General features: G+C 35.8%; 1 non-coding gene across 1 annotated transcript; it reads right to left on the reverse strand.

Annotated features, from left to right (window-relative positions):
- Positions 1-17,722: 17,722 nt before the first annotated feature.
- Positions 17,723-17,829, reverse strand: LOC127088991 (small nucleolar RNA R71). The gene has a single exon (XR_007790774.1). It is a non-coding gene; the product is annotated as a small nucleolar RNA R71 (small nucleolar RNA).
- Positions 17,830-18,091: the final 262 nt, after the last annotated feature.

Here is an 18,091-nt window from a genome sequence, read left to right on the forward strand (position 1 = left end):
GCAAATTTGAGGTGCTACACCAAGGTCAAAGCAATACAGGAGATGTCGACGCCCAAAACTGAGAAGCACGTCAGAGGTTTTCTTGGCCGCTTGAATAATATTTCCAGATTCATTTCACACATGACTGCCACATGTGCGCCTATATTCAAGCTTCTTCAGAAATATCAATCTTATGATTGGACCGAAGATTGCCAGAAAGCTTTTGATAGTATCAAAGAGTATCTACTTGAACTTCCGATTTTGTCTCCGCCTGTTGAAGGAAGATCGTTGATCATGTATTTGACTATGCTCGAGGATAGTATGGGTTGTGTTCTTGGTTAGCAAGATGAGACTGGAAAGAAAGAATTCGCAATTTACTACCTCAGTAAGAAGTTCACCGACTGTGAGACTCGATATTTTATGCTTGAGAAGACTTGTTGCGCATTGGCTTGGGCTGCTAAGCGTCTGCATCAGTATATGTTGAATCATACCACTTGGTTGATATCCAAAATGGATCCAATCAAGTATATATTTGAGAAGTCTGCTTTAACTGGAAGGATTTCCTGTTGGCAGATGTTGTTATCAGAGTATGATATTGAATACCGATCTCAGAAAGCGATCAATGGTAGTATCTTGGCTGACCATTTGACTCACTAACCAATTGAAGATTATCAGTCAGTGCAGTATGACTTTCCTGATGAAGAGGTCTTGTACTTGAAAATGAAAGATTGTGATGAACCATTGCTTGAAGAAGGGCCAGAACCTGGTTCCCGTTGGGGCATGGTATTTGATGGAGTTATTAATCAGTATGGTAATGGCATTGGGGCAGTAATTATTACTCCTCAAGACACACATTTTCCGTTTATAGCTAGATTGACTTTCAAGTGTACAGACAATATGGAAGAATATGAAGCTTGCATTATGGGGCTTGAAGAGGCCATTGATCCCATAATCAAATATTTAGATGTCTTTGGAGATTCGGCTTTGGTTGTGAATCAGATCAAAGGTGAATGGGAGATGAAGCAATCCGGATTGGTACCATATAGAGACTATGCGAGAAGGACTTCAACTTTCTTTACAAAAGTTGAGTTTCATCATATACCTCGAGATGAAAATCGGATGGAAGATGCTCTTGCAACGTTGTCTTCAATGATCGTAGTGAAATATTGGAATGAGATTCATAATTTGACTGTGATGCATCTTGATAGGCCAGCTCATGTGTTTGTTGTTGAAGAAGTCAAAGATGAAAAGCCGTGGTACTACGACATCAAGTGTTTCCTCCAAAGTCAGATTTACCCGCCTGGGGCATCTTTGAAAATAAGAAGACTTTGAGAAGATTAGCCGCCAATTTCTACCTGAATGGGGATGTGTTGTACAAGAGAAACTTTGATATGGTTCTGCTTAAATACGTGGATAGACACGAAGCAGACTTGTTGATGACTGAAGTTCATGAAGGTTCCTTTGGTACTCATTCCAATGGACATGCAATGGCGAAGAAGATATTGTGAGCAGGTTACTATTGGCTGACAATGGAATCTGATTGTTGCAAGTTTGTGAAGAAATGCCACAAGTGTCAAATTTATGCGGATAAGATTCATGTTCCTCCGACATTGTTGAACATCATTTCCTCCCCATGGCCCTTTTCCATGTGGGGAATCGATATGATTGGCATGATTGAGCCCAAAGCTTCAAACGGACATCGTTTCATTTTTGTGGCAATTGACTACTTCACAAAATGGGTTGAAGCGGCATCGTATGTGAATGTAACCAAGCAAGTTGTTATGAGGTTTATCAAGAATCAGATTATATTCTGTTATGGTGTGCCAAGTAAGATCATTAATGATAATGGTTCGAACTTTAATAACAATATGGTGGAAGCTCTTTATAAAGACTTCAGGATTACACATCATAATTATTCTCCCTACAGACCCAAGATGAACGAGGTTGTTGAAGCTGCAAATAAGAACATCAAGAAGATTATTCAGAAGATGGTTGTGACGTATAAGGATTGGCATGAGATGCTCTCATTTGCTTTGTATAGGTATCGTACATCCATCCGCACTTCAATAGGGGCAACCCCTTTCTCTCTTGTATATGGTATGGAAGCAATGCTCCCCGTAGAGGTTGAGATTCTATCATTATGTATGCTCATGGAAGCCAAGTTGACTGAGACTGAATGGTGTCAAACCAGGTATGATCAGCTGAATTTGATTGAAGAAAAGAGATTAACTACCATGTGCCAATGCAGTTATATCAGCAAAGGATGAAGAAAGCTTTTGATAAGAAGGTCAGACCTCGGGTATTCAGGGAAGGTGACCTTGTGCTCAAGAAGATTTTATCTTTCAAACCAGATCTAGGGGCAAATGGACTCTTAATTATGAAGGCCCGTATGTTGTCAAGAAAGCCTTTTCAGGCGGTGCTTTGATTCTTACAACTATGGATGGTGAAGAGTTCACTCGTCCTGTGAATGCAGATGCAGTCAAGAAATACTTCACCTAAAAAAGAAAAAGAACAGCTCGCTAAGTTAAAAACCCGAAAGGGCGACTTAGGCAAAAATGAGCGTCTCGGTGGATTGAAAACCCGAAAGAGCGATCTAGAAAAAAATTAGAGACATAAAATAGAAAGAATTTACCCGATAAGTTTAGTACCCCACCTTGGGGCAACTTGTTCAAAAATTAGGGATTATGGCAAGTAATTGCGTTCTGCTGATCTTCCAGTTTTGGAGAAACTTTGTTGAGCACAAGGGTTGACATCAATTCATCGTCCCTAGTAGCGGGCAAAAGCACAGTGGATATCAAGAGTTGGAAGAAGGATTATTGGTCAATTGTATTCAACGTACCCCTTTTCCATGTAAATTACCATTTTCAACTTTTTAAAGATCTATGGAGTCTTGTCATTTACAGATTACCATTCTATTAAATAAAGTTGAGCTTTTATCCAATTGTTTCCACTCTCATTTATTTCAGCCAAATAGTTTAAATTTTATTATGATCATTTTTTGAAAATTAAATTTTTAATCAAAATCATTTTTTTATTAAACATACAAAATCAAGAGTTTTAAAGCAATTAAAAAAGAAATATCAACAGCATTTCGAAAAACAACAAGTCCTAAGTGTGAAGCATCAATGGTTCCCGAGCAATTAACCCCCAATTATCTCTAGCCGAGTTAGTTGATTCAGATCCCCAACAGATCTTGTGGACATTCCCCTACGGAGTTTGTGTATTCCTCAGCAGGGTTGATGTTTGTTTTAATCTCCAGCAGAGTGAGGATGGTTTCCTCAGCAGATGGCGTTGTTTCCTCCACCAGTCGCTATCTGACTGACTCCCAGTCAGAGTTTCCTCCTGGTTCCTGAGCAGCTATTTATGTTTATCCTTTGCATGGTTGTCTCCCATTTGATATAGTGTTGACCTAGAATTCCCTGCATATTCTATAATGTTTCCTTTCCTCAGCGGATCTCCTTCTTCCCTGGTTAGAGTTGAGCTTTTGGGATCTCTCTATTTTCTGGCAGTTGTCTCCCCCTTTTGTGGATTGACCGAGGATTATACCGATGATTCAAATTTTGCGACACCTTTGTATCCTTTGCGATTATTTTGTCAGTATAATCATCATATATACATATATGTATGCACTCATATAATTTCATAATTGCATAATTGTATCATCATATTTTCTGAGTCATTATTTGAGATCTTTATTCTCTGTTATGGCGATACTTTATCCCCATATAAATTTGGTGTCTATCCTCCTTCAATTGTAAAGTGTCGACCCCTTAAGCAGAAAGACTTTAACCTTTCTCCTTTCCCCACTGAATTATTTCCTCATGGATGATTTTTTGTTTTAGTTTCCTCCCCAGTTGATTATCTGGATGGAGTCACTCCCCTTGAGTTATATCCTTATTGGGTTGAGTCTTGATTGATCGTTTCTTTCTAGATCTTGCCTAGATAGATGCTTTGGGTCCCCTAAGAGTTTATTACCCAGTAACTGGTAATATTCTTCTTAGTTTGCAGTTCGTTACTTCTTGCCCAATACCCGACAAAAGTACCCTTATTTTCCCCATCAGTAGAGTCCCCAGTGGATTTAGTTTTCCGGAAGTATATCCTTTATATGTTCATCCTAACCAGTGACGGATATCTTTCTTCCCCTGTTTGAGTTTATCCTTGATATGTTCATCCTAACCGATGGTGGATACTCTCATCCTGTGGTATTCTACTCAGTAAAAATGTAGTCGTAATCCCTATTTTGTTCCCCAAAGAGTTAATGCTTGATATGTTCATCCTAACCGATGACGGGTTTCCTTCTCTTTGTGGTCTTCTACCTAGTAACCGGTAGTTATAAATCCTACTTTCCCTCAACAGAGTCTATCCTTGATATGTTCATCCTAACCGGTGACGAATTTTCTCTTTGTTGGTCTTCTATCCAACATTCGGTAGATGTAATTCCTACTTTTTGCTCAGGTGGTTTATTCTTGATATGTTCATCTTAACCGGTGACGGATATCCTCCTTGACATCCCCAGGAAAGTCTATCCTTTATATGTTCATCCTAACCGATGACAGATTTTCTTCCTTTTGAGTCTATCCTTGATATGTTCATCCTAACCGATGACGGATATTCTCATCCCTGGTCTTCTGCCCAGTAACGGGTAGTTGTAAATCCTATTTCTGCAGTCTTCCCCAGCAAGGTTATTCTTACCCAGTAACTAGTAATGAATACTCCCTCCTTGCGGTTCCCAGCGAGTCATCCTTGATATGTTCATCCTAACCGATGATGGGTGTCCTCTCTGTCGGACTTTCATTATCTCCTTACCTAGTGACAGGTAGTGGATAATAGATTTTTGCTCCTCCTGTGTTGAAGTTTATTTCTTCTCCCAATTGAGTTGAGTGCATATTTCCTCAATGAAATCGTTTTCATGCACGATTCAAGTATGTCAGTTTTATCCTGATCTACTCGTTTCCCCTGCAGACGTTTTGTTTCCTCGGCTGAGTCTTTCCATTTTTATGAAGTTCCTCTAGTCCCCTTGTATTTTTCAAGTCGTAGCTTGGCCTACACATAACCCCTTTCTCCCCCCAGAGTTTGTGTCTCCCCAGTGAGTTTTCCTTATGGAATGCGTTATGCTCCTACAAATATTCGGTCTCTCTGATTTCTTTTCCTTTGTGGCAACATTCCCCCACAGAGAATTTGCTTCTACATTCATACCATATGCATCATGAGGTCTCTTAGGGACCAAAATTTGTTTCTATGTTGTTATTTAAGCCCATTCTACTGAGTCGATACAAAGATTTTAACCTTCACCTCCTTAGTTAGAATGTCCTTAAATAGGGGCAGCTGTAAGACCCCAATTTTTACCCTAAGATCCCTCATGTCATCTCACCATATGAATTAGCATTAGGATCACACCTTGGCATCCTCCTTAACCCTCTTTCATTAGGTTTGTTTTGGGAGAGATCACCAAGCACCATGTGATTGTATCATACTTTGTATTTTATCATTTACTAACCAAAATACCAAAAATATGTCATTGTATTTGTCTAACTCTTTTGTAGGGAGGGCACATGATCACCTTTGATCCATCAAGTTCACATCTAGGGTTTAAGACCCTCATTGCTAAGATCTCAACCAAGGAATGATCCACAATGTCTCTAGGCACCATATATGAGTCACCATGATATTTACATGTTACTTTGATCAAGCATTCTTCAAGAGTTTGGAATTGGTTTGCCTTGGAAACCCTAGTTTGACTGGGTATCTTATGTAACTTCTCCAACAAGCTATCTCACCATTTGATCAAACTTATCAAGGGAAATTTCAAAATTCATCATCTTATGCATATATGATCTACCATGAGCCTATAAAGTCAAGAGAATTTAAGGTTAGTAAGTTGGTTGATGGTGGTTGGCCAGATGAATTTATCTAATCAAAATTGGGTCTCCCTAGACCCTATCTCCTACAATTTTCACCATATGAAAATTATTCCAAGCGAAAAGTTACTTTAAATGACATTCCAAACAACTTTAATGTTAAGACCTAGATCTAGTTTTTCTTGGAAAATCATTTTCTATGTTGAAACATTATAGGTCATTTTGTCTAAACCCTAATTTGAAAGTCAACTTCCCAAGGCCATAACTTGCTCAATTTTTATGAGATGAAATATTTACAAGTTTCACAATCAAATTTAAGGTGATTACTTAAACCTTTATGTTTGTAGTGGGAGCTAATTCAACTTTTATGAGCATGTGACATGAGGATAGATTATAAGTCATTTTTGACCTATACCATTGAACAAGTGATTTTCCTCAACTTCAAAAATGCATAACTCTATCATTCTAAATCCAAATGACATGAAATTGGTGACCATTTGAAGGTCTTTGAAATATCTACAACTTTTATGAATACACTTTTCTCATTTGAAGCTCACATAAAAAGTTAAGCAAGGTGGAATTATGAGATATATGGCTTAACACTTAGAAAAATTTTCAACATGTTGAAATTTCCAAACTTCCACCTCAAAATTCACCATGATCCAAGTTCCAAATGAAAAAGTGTCCAACATCAAAGTTGTTCCCCTTAATCTAAGCTTTCCAAAGAAGCTAATTATATGCATTTTGGATGAGATTTGCTAGGGCTGCGCATGGTCTTAACAGGGCTACATCATTGGAGAAAATCAAATGTCAAACTCCACATATCATTGCCTTTCCATTCAAGCATCATTTGAAATTAAGTATAGATGTAATTGGATCAAATTGGATTGCTTCATGGGCCTGTACACACCCATGCAAGCTTGTGCATCACCTTGCCAATTTTAGCAATTTTTCAAGTGTGTAAATAACACTCTCAAATGCTATAAATACAATGCCTTGGAGCTCATTTCAACCACACCTTGCGCGCCAACTTTTCCCCCCATTTGAAACCCTCACAATTCAAAGGAAAACCTGAGAATTCTCAACTTGAAAATTGAGTTTGAATCTCACTGTTTGGAGATTCAAAAACTCCAGGATCCAAAGCTTTATTCCATTGCCAAACCACTTCTGCAAGCTCCTCGAGTGTGATCAAATCAAGTTTGAAGCAAGCAAGATCCATTTCTGCACAACATTGAAGGTAATTTTCAGAAAACTTCTTCTCTTCGATTCTCACTCAATTCTCATCAATTCTCATCAATTCTGTTGGATCTTTGGTTGTCTGAAGTCCTACCAATGTAGGCAAGAAGATTGAGTTGATTTGAGGTCAAATCGAAGCAACTCAGTTGTCACACCTCAAAATTCAACTCCTCACATCTTTCTATATGTGTGGAGTTAGTTAAAATTTAGGTCAGATTCGTGCTCTACGCCATTTTTTTCTTTCAGATCATGTCCTCTTTTTTCATTTTCTTGATGGTGATGAGTGAACCAGTCCGGTTGACCTCGCCTGAGAAGGTGACCGGAGGTCCAGCGCCGATGGTGTGTTGGACAGATTTTGAGCCATTGATCTCATTTAAAATGTTTTAATCTTGGGCGTTGGTTGTGATTACCACGCGTGTGGCGCACTGACTAAATTCCACCATGGAACGCGCGTTTCCATCCACTTGACCTGCCACCTCAATTAATGAGGGAGATCAAGTGGTCCACCTTTTTTTTATTTTCTGATTTTCATTTTATTTCATTTGATTTTCATTAATTCATATTAATTTTAATATTGATCCAAAAAATATGAGAGTTTCACCAAAAAAATTTAAATAAATTCCTCTTTCATATTTTGAATTAAAATTATTTTTTTGGATCATTATTAATATTTTTCATGATTTAATTGATTTTGTGAATATTTTTAATTGTTCAAAAATACTTTTAAATCTCTAAAAATTCTGAAATTTTTTCTCCAAGGTCCTTTGACCTTGTTTGACCTATGATAAATCTCATGGTCATTTCTTTGGTGTTTTGATGAGATTTTAGGAATTTGACAAACCATATTTAATTTAATGCTTTATTTTTAGCATTTTAAATTAAATAAATGCCAAATAATTGTGTTGAGCTATTTTGATGATTTGTATCAGTTTGACTTGTGTTGTTTGCCCTTGGTCAAGGTTGATTTGACTTTGCTAGGTTAAGATCATTGGATTTAGGGGATTAAAGGAATGTACATTCCATCTCCCAAAATGAATGAATGATCTTAATTTGGTAAAATTCCTCCTTTGACCAATTTGAGTTTTGATCTATTCCCCTCCCTCTTCATCTAATTCCCCTTATTTATGCATCCATTTCATTTGGTCTATGATGTCTCTAAATCCTAAGGCTAGTTGATTGAAAAATTAACATAAGTATGGATGGGAGTAGGCCACCTCTTTTGCGTATTCTTTTGTGTGTGGTATGTTTCATGAGCATAGGCCATTATACTATGTCTCTAACATGCATTAACACCAAAATTCTATTGTCCGATCTCAAATAGTTGTGACTTCTACATAAGTCCAATTACGATTGCTTAACATAGCGCAAAATTGTTGAGACAAAAGGCATAGCATTCTAGTTAGTGAGATTGTAAGTCTCCCCTCTTTCATGGTATTGTGTGGAAACTTGGCCTTTTTTCCTTCCTTTGGAAGATGTCTTGGTTCAAGGATCCATGCTTGTGATAAATGAGTTGAGTGTTCTCCAATGAATGACTTAAAAAGTAAAAACAAAAACAATACTAACTTCTAACTTACTAACAACTAACATTTAATTTCAAGCCATTTACATTAATGCCATTTAATTTCAAGTCTTTATTCATTTGCCATTATTCATACCATCCTAATTTTTTATGTTAATGTCCTTTTCACTTTGTCCACTTGGACCATATTGTGTGATATATCTTGTTTGTGTATACTTTGTTTGTTTGTGTGGTCTTTGACCATTAATGTACATAATAAGAACAAAAACCCTAAAAAAACTTTTGCATGGACTGTTATCTTGGACAATTGGACTTAGAATCTAGGTAATTTCCCTATGCAAAAGGACTTGGCCAATGTCAACTTTCATGTAACCAAGTGCTTACAGTTTGAAACTTCGTCTGATACATCCTTTAAGATCCCTATGAGTTCATCTGCAACATGATCATTGTGAAGCTGATATTTTGAACCTATGACTTGTGGAATTCATCTGCTACATTGGCAAATTTGAAGAAGATCATGGAGTTGTTAAGCTTGGATGTGGATATCTTTATTTGATGCCTTGCTCTTCAAGATAATATTGTATGCATTGTTTGTTGCTTGATTCTAATATCCAAGGGAATTTGGGGTTTCTATATGACATTCTTGTCTATTGGATTGCTACCCATCGGTCAGATCTTTTCAACTCTTAACTTTTAAATTTGTGCTTAGGATTAGCCTATTCATATCCTCCCAATTTCTTTAATTTCAAAATCTCTTCCTCTCTTTTAAAAAATCTTCTTTGTTTGTACTAGTGTTTTTTTTCTCTTAAATTTAGACCTTTGTAAACTAGAAACTTTGGCCTTATGCCATTGTACTTTTTTTAAACTCCTTTTCCTAGTCAAATTTGTAAATAAACTTAACTATACTTAAAATTTCAAAATCCAAAAAGAACTAACTCATTCAAACCATTTTAGAAATTTGTGCCTTTCAAACTTAATTTTTGTTAAAAGCAATGCATCCACTTTGAAATTTATACCACGGACTACGAGGTTTTGATCCGACATTTTTATGTTGGTACGTAGGCACAAGTCCGAAGGTCTTGTCAAACACAAAATAATATAATTAATGAATTCTTTTCTCATCCCCTCATTCCATTTGTTTGTATACATCAATTTGTACAAAAATACATATGCACACAAAAAAGGGATCCCTAGGAGTACCTAGGACACTTTGGGTGCTAACACCCTCTCTCTGCGTAACCAACCCCCTTACCTGTAATCTCTGGAATTTTATTAGTTTTGATTTGAAAACTTCTTATTTATGGGTTTTATTCGTACTTTTCCCTTTTCCCTTGGAAACAATAAAAGCGCGGTGGAGACTCTTGTTATTTGATGTCTATCTTATCCATAGCTTGACGATCATGAATTTACCGCTACAACTTCCTCAACAAGTTTCTTCAAACTTTGATCAAATATTTTAAGGCATAATTCATATTACATCATCTTACACATATATGATCCTCCATGAGTCCCAAAAGTCAATAGAATGTCAAGTTAGCAAGATGGTTCATGGTGGTTGACCAGAGAAAGTCAACTAGTTAAAACTGGGATTCCCTAGACCCTATCTCCTACAATTCGTGTCATATGAAAATGATTCCAAGAGAAACGTTACTCAAGATGACATCCCAAACAAATTTCTTGTTGAAGTCAAGAGTTAGTTTTGCTTGGAAAGTCATTTTTTATGTATGAAAGATTACAGGTCATTTTGTTTGAACCCTAGTTTGAAGGTCAACTTCTCAAGACCATAACTTGCTCATTTTTTATAATATGAAATCCATTAAAACTCCATAATCAAATTTAAGATGTCTAGTTAAACTTTGATGTTTGGAGGAAGTTCAAATTCAACTTGCAAATGCATGTGCCAAGAGGAAACATTATAGGTCCTTTTGGGTCATTACCATTGAACAAGTGATTTTTCTCAACTTCTAAAATGCATAACTCCTTCATGACAAATCCAAATGAGGTCAAATTTGTGACCAAATTGAAGAGGTTTGAAAGATATACAACTTTGGTTAAGGAACTATTTTCATTTGAAGTCCATAGAAAAAGTTATTCAAGATGGAAGAAGTGAACCTTTGACTTGGGACTTAGAAAATTTTCAAATATGTTTGATTTCCCAAAATTCCACCTCAAAATTCATCATGATCCAAGCTTCAAATGAAAAAATGTTAAAAATGAAAGTTGTTCCCCTTGATCTCACCTTTTCGAAAAGTCCAAGACCATCCCATTTGGATCAAAATTGAAGGGCTTGCGCATGGGTGCAATGTGAGGTGTCATTTGGAAGAAGTTCATGATCAAATTCAATTCAACAATGCATGGCTTAATGCAACGCCCTCAGCATGACATGTGCAGACTTTTAGACCTTTGAAAATCATTCTTTGGGATTTGTACACGCCCATGCAAGCTCATGATGAAGGTTTCTATTTTTGAACATTGAAATGGAAGTGTGTAGAAAGCAATGGCATTGGCTATAAATACAAGAGCAATAAGATCAGAACTTCATCAACACCCTGCCCAAGCTCTGCTAGACTGATCCAAACCCTCATTTCCATAGAACTTCTGAAGATTTCTCTTAAAATTGAGCTTGAACTTCATCTTCAGTTTAGAAGTTCAAACTCCAGAAATTTACTTCCCTTTTCATCTAAATTGGCTTCTGCAAGTAAGAGGAAGAGAAAGCAAGCAAATCCATATCAAGTTCAAGTGAAATTGGATCAACTCAATGGTGATTTTTCAAAAACTTCATCTCTTCGATTCTCTCGTAATTCTCCATTATTCTTTGTGATTTTAGGTTGGCTGAAGTTCTACCAATGTAGGCAACAAGATTGAGTTGCTTTGAGGTCAAATCGAAGCAACTCAGTTCATGATCCTCAAAATTCAAATCCCTAATCTTTTTATATACTTGGAATTGAAGAAAATTAAGGTCAGATTCGAGCTCCTGAGTATTTTTTTTTTAAATCCATGTCTTTGTTTTTTTTTTGGTGATGGTTGATGGTGGACCAGTTCGATGAGGTCCACCGGAGAAAAAGATCGGAGCCCTAGCTTCGGTGATGTGTTGTCACACCTCTCAACCACATGATCCATTCAAAATGTTTTAATCTTAGCCCTTGGTTCTGATTACCACGCGTATAGCGTATTTGACTTGGTGCATAATGGAACATGCGCGTGCGACCATCACATCTTCCACCTCAATTAATGAGGGAGATCTGATGGCCCCTGATTTTCCATATTTTCTTATTTTTCATTTAATTGTATTATTTTGATTAATTCATATTAATTTCATTTTTAATCCAAAAAATATGGGACTTTCACCAAAAATCTTTAAATATTTTCCTCTTTCATTTTCTGAATTAAATTTATTTTTTGGATTAATTTTGATATTTTTCATGAATTAATTGTTTTTGTGCATATTTTAAATTGTTTAAAAATACTTCTGACTTTTCGAAAATCATGAAATTTTTTGTCTAAGGTCCTTTGATTTTGTTTGACCTAGGATAAATCTCTTGGCCATTTATTTGGTGTTTTGAAGAGGTTTTAGGTTTTTGACCAAACTAAATTTAATTTAAATGCATTTTTAATTTGATTTTTAATTGAGTAATTGTATAGAAATTATGTTGAGCCAATTTTATTGACTTGTGATGTTTGACTATGTACTTGGGCCTTGGTCAAGGTTGGTTTGACTTTTGTTAAGTTAAAATCATTGGATTTAGGGGATTGATGAAATGTACATTTCATCTCCCAAAATGAAGGAATAATTTTAATTTGATAAAATTCCTCCCATGACTAATTTATGTTTCTCTCATATCCCCTCCCTCTTCATCTTCAATCCCATTTTATCCCATCACTTTCATTGACCAATGAAATCTCAAAATCCTAAGGCTAATTGGTTCATCAATAACCTTGTGTTAGATGAACCAATACAAGTATGGATGAGATAGGTTCATCCCTTTGATCTTTTTCTTTTAGTGTGTGGTATGTTGTAGGAGTTTGGTTCATCTTACTAAATCTCTAACATGCATTAGCACCAAAAAATTTATTGCTCAGCCTCAGATAGTTGTGACTTCTACATAAGTCCAATTACAATTGCTTAACATAGAGTTAAATTTGACCCTAAAGGCATAGCATTCTAGTAAGTGAGATTGTAAGTCTCCCATTTTTCATGGTATTGTGTAGAAACTTGGCCTTTTCCCTTCCTTTGGAAGATGTATTGGTTCAAGGACCCATGCTTGTGAATCGATGGTTGAGTGTTCTCCAAAGAATGACTTAATCAATTGAAAGGCAAAACTCCACTAACATCTAATTAACTTTAACTAACACTGACTATTATTAACTTTGCTTTACTTTCAAGTCATTTACTTTATGCAATTTAATTTCAAGTCATTTACCATTCATTTGTCATTTACATATCATTTAACTTGTTTATGTTTATGTCATTTTCACTTTGCTCATTTGAGCCATATATTGTGATTTTATATATTTGTTTGTGTATTTTGCTTGTGTGTGTGGTCTTAGGACCTTAAAATACTTAATAAACAACAAAAACCCTAAAAAATGTTTGTGTCGACTGTTGGGTTTGATCTGAGCTCTTGGACTAAGAATTAGGCAACATTCCATATGCAAAAAGGATTTGACCAATGCCAACATTTCTGAGAGCAAGTTATTGTGATTTGAGCTTTCATATGATGCAAGTATTGGGATCCACTTGAGTTCATCTGCTACATGATCTTGATGCAATTGGTATTTTGATCTCATGCTACATGTTATTCTAAGCAAAAATCAAGAAGTATTTCATCTGATACATGAGAAAACAAAGAAGACAGTTAGCTATGGATTTATCTTCTTGGATGTGACCATCTTTATTTGATGCCTTGCTCTTCATATTGCTAACTGCTTGCTGATTATTGCTTGATTCAAAGTCCAAAAGGGAATGCGGGTTTTCTATATGACATTCTTGTCTGTTGGATTGCATCCCATTGGTCAGATCTTTTCAACTCTTAACTTTTAATTTTATGCATAGAATTAGTCTCTTCATCTCCTCCCACTTCTTAAATTTCGAAATCTCTCCCCCTTTTCAAAAACTTTTTTTGCTTGTGATTTTAATATTTAGAGTTTATTGCAAACTAAAAAATATGGCCTTATGCTATTGCTTTTTTTAAACGCTCTTCTTAAATCAAACTTGTAAATGAACTTAACCATATTGACTTAAAATTTCAAAAGACAAAAAGCACTAACACTCATTCAAACTGTTGGGCTTTTTGTGCCTCTTTTAAACTTAATTTTTTATTAAAAGCAATCCATTCATTTTGAAATTGTTACCACGAACTACGAGGTTTTGATCCCTCATTTTTATGTTGGTACGTAGGCACAAGTCCAAAGGTCTTGTCAAACACAAAATATAATCAATGAATTATTTTCCCATCCCCACACTATATTTGTTGCAAACATCTTTTATACCAAAAACACATACACACATAAAAAAGGGCTCCCTAGGAGTACCTAGGACACTTTGGGTGCTAACACCTTCCCTCTATGTAACCAACCCCCTTACCTGTAATCTATGGCATTTTATTAGTTTTGATTTGAAAACTTCTTATCTTTGGGTTTTGTTCGTACTCTTCCCTTTTCCTTTGGAAACAATAACAGCGCGGTGATGACTCTGGTTTTGTTGACATTAAGTTTATCCATAGTTTAATGATCATGAATTTACCGTTACAAAGGTAACTGAGGGAGAAAGAACTAAAAACTATCCAAGCACAAAGAAGCAACAAGAGGGAGCATCTACTTGAAAGGCGTCGAGCTAACAACGTAAAACAAACACTTTTTGGGAGGCAACCCAACTTGGTAAGTATTTAATAGCTTTGCATTAATTAGTTTAAATAGTGTTTTGTTTAATTTGTTCAAGTAGATAGTCTAGAAATTTTTGTTCAAGTATGAAACTTGTAATTTATATAAATATTATGCCATTCATTCTTTTGCAATACATGTTCATATTTGAATCACTTTAGATCATAACCGAATTTAAGGAAACTTTCCATTGTTTACTATATGAACAGGTGACCAACAATTCTTGTTTTAACTCATTTGAGTTATGTTTAATCTTTCATTTATGTTAATTTGTATGAAAGCACTAAAATGATCAATGCATTTTGTTTGATTTTGAGCACAACCACTTGACCAAAAAGTAGCATACCTTGTGAGTGAGTGAGTATTCATTAACCCCTTTGAGCCTTAGTATCAGGATCTATATTAATTTTAAACTGTGAGATTTTTCCTTTAGATGCAAAGAGTAGTTCATCATTGATTTTACATTAGATTCTAAGTTTTTTTCTTGAATCCTTAATCATAAATTATGGTTTGAAGTTTTACCCTTGCCTTAGAAAGTTTGGGAGCATTCACATTACAATGTTTGACTGTATTTTCAAGTTGGGGAGAAAAGGTTAGTTGCTAAGAGGTTGAGAAAGAAAAAGAAAATTTTGAAGAAAAAAAAGAAAGAAAAGAAAAGATAAAAACAAAATAAAAAGAAAAGGCATTGAAAAAGAAAAAAAATAACAAAAAGGTTTTATGCTAAAAAGTTTTTTGAAAAGGTATAACAATTGAGCAATGAGAAAAATGTGAATGGATTTGGTGAATGCTTGAGATTATAAAAAGTGATCACTCTCATATGATTAGGTAATATTTTTGTTTCAATTACCTCAAGAAATTACCTTTCTTTGTTACCCAAGCCACATTACAACCCTTGAAAGCCTTGTGATTTATGTTTTATGCTTTCAATATGATTTTTTTGGATAAATGCACAATTTGATCTAGATGTTAGCAAGATTGTTGGGTGTGAGTTAGGTCCTTCATGTTTTTTCTTCATCCATCGATGAAGTTGTGTGTTGGGTGTGATTCATTTTTGAAATTGTATCGCATTAAAATTTTGACAAGTTTTATATGCTTAAAATTTTTTCATGATCATGGTGTTGTTGTGGTATAGCGGTAAGTGATAACGCGAAAATGTATCGTATTTTTGACTCCATATGCATTGCTTTTTACTCGATTAACACTTATTATTACACAGTATTTTATGTTTATTGCAGGTATTTATCGATTAAAAGGTTTACCGCAAGAAAAATGGAAAATAGCAAAAAGGAAGGAAAAAGGCAAGAAAAGAGAAGAAAATGAGGTTTCCAAAGGGATAATGGGCCACCAAAGCAAATGGGCTCGTGGCACCCATTATCCAAAGAGTGTGGCGCCCGCCACATAGGCCCACGAGGGAGGTGGCACCCGCCACCAACCCTTGAGAAGTGGTGGGCAGTTGCTACAAGAGTGGCGCTCGCCACTCATCATGAAGCTAGGGTTATGGCAACCGCCACAACCTAGTCTTCCTATTTTTCCTATACTTTTTAGCCACGATTTCCACTATTTTTGCTACAAATAAGGAATACAAAAAGGATATAAAAAAGCTCTCTCAGACTCGTACAAAGGCTCTCTTCTTCCAGTTTTCAAGTCTACGCTTAATATTGTTCAACACTATTTTTCTTTTAGTTTTTTAGGCAGTTTTCTTACCATTGTAAAAGTGATAGTTTCTCCACATCGGGGAGTATTATGGTTTATTATTTTTTTTCGCATTTGGGATTCAATTGTAAGGGTTATTCATTGCTAAAGCCTGCCGGAATATTTAATCGAAGATTCAAGATTCAATTCAAATTTTTAAATTGCAATCCAGGTTTATTATTGATTACTATTTTATTTATTTATGCCTTACTGTATGTTTAATTCCCCAATTGCCATGTCTGTTACCGGATCTATGTCCGGCTAAACCCTTAGGTATCGGTATGTAAAGACCGTCGAAACCACAAGATTCAATAAATAATTGGTGTTAGTTTTTATAAAACTTATTTTTCCGGTTTTAGTTTCTTATTTTAATCAAAGTGTTTTTCGTACGAGAGTACAAAATAAACTAAGGTTACGGTCAACAAGAACGAGAGTTTGAGATTTTAACCAGATAGTTGAAACTAGGCATTGATCCTAAACACAGAGATAGTGCTTTAGGATTAATTAGACTTTATCTATATTCAAAAAATACTTTTAAATTCAAAATGAGACCGCGAGAGCCAAGCATTCTGGTTTAGGAGTATGGTCAGAGTCAATAAAAATGAGAGTGTGAGACTAAGTCCTTTCTATAAATAATTTCTACTGAAGAATATTTTAACCAATAATATTACACCAACTATCTATCGAATCTCCGAAGTTTGATGTATTACATACCGATATCCCCTATATCTTATATCTTCATCTTTATTCTATTTACATTATAGTTAATTCTCTTAATCCCTCCAATCTTAAGAATAATCATCAGCCTTAGATTTACATAGTAATATTAGACCATGATACGTTCGATTATTAGTCCTTGTGGGTTCGATAATCTTTAAAACTACGCGATACGACTGTGCACTTGCAGTCACGATTCACATAGACTTACTAAGTCGCGATCAAGTTTTTGGCGCCATTGTCGGGGACTAATTTAGTCGATATCGTAACTCTAGCGTTACCCAGTATAGACTAAGGAAACAATTCTTTTTCCCTTTCTACAATTGTCGAGTGTATGTCAAGTACTCGCTCTCAAGGCGAGAAATTAAAGCTACAATTCCACGAACCCGAGCATTATCTTAGATTAGAACACTGGATACGAGACTTGATACGGGAACATCGTATCAAGCTAAATCTTCCCTACCTTAACACTCCTACTTCTGAATTAGTTGTTCAACCAGAGATGGCCGAACAAGTGCAAAACCATCCTCTTAAGTATTATGCAATCCCTTCACAGGATGAACCTCATAACAGCATCGCTGCCCCTCCGATCGAAACCAACAATTTTAAGCTAAAACCCTCACTGTTGTTAGCCGTATAGCAAAACCAGTTTTTGCAATACGCAGACATGGTGAAAGCGAATAGTGTCATCCCAGAAGCTATAAGACTCCGTCTTTTCCCATTTTCATTAAGAGATAGAGCTAGAGCTAGGCTCCAGCCTCTACCATCCAACTCTGTCACTACATGGAACGAGTTGAAGAAAGTCTTCTTAGCCCAATATTTCCCACCTAGTAAGATGGCTATGCTAAGAGCCCAAATAAACGGGTTTAAACAAAAGGATAATGAATCACTTTTTGAAGCTTGGGAGAGATACAGAGACATGATGAGGCTTTGTCCACATCACGGTCTAGATGAATGGCTGGTCATCCACACTTTTTATAATGGTCTCTTGTACAATACAAGATTGACAATAGATGTCGCTGCAAGTGGCGCATGGATAAACCATACAACGAGGCCTATCAACTCATTGAAAGTATGGCCCAGAATCATTACCAATGGGGAAGCGAAAGAACCTCTATAGAGAAACCTCAATCGAAGGGCGGCATGTACGAATTAAGCAGTCTTGACCATGTCAACGCCAAGGTAGGTGCCCTAACTCAGAAGATAGACA

The sequence above is a fragment of the Lathyrus oleraceus genome, chromosome 5 (assembly GCF_024323335.1).
Source record: "Lathyrus oleraceus cultivar Zhongwan6 chromosome 5, CAAS_Psat_ZW6_1.0, whole genome shotgun sequence".
In the NCBI taxonomy this organism is placed as follows: domain Eukaryota; kingdom Viridiplantae; phylum Streptophyta; class Magnoliopsida; order Fabales; family Fabaceae; genus Lathyrus; species Lathyrus oleraceus.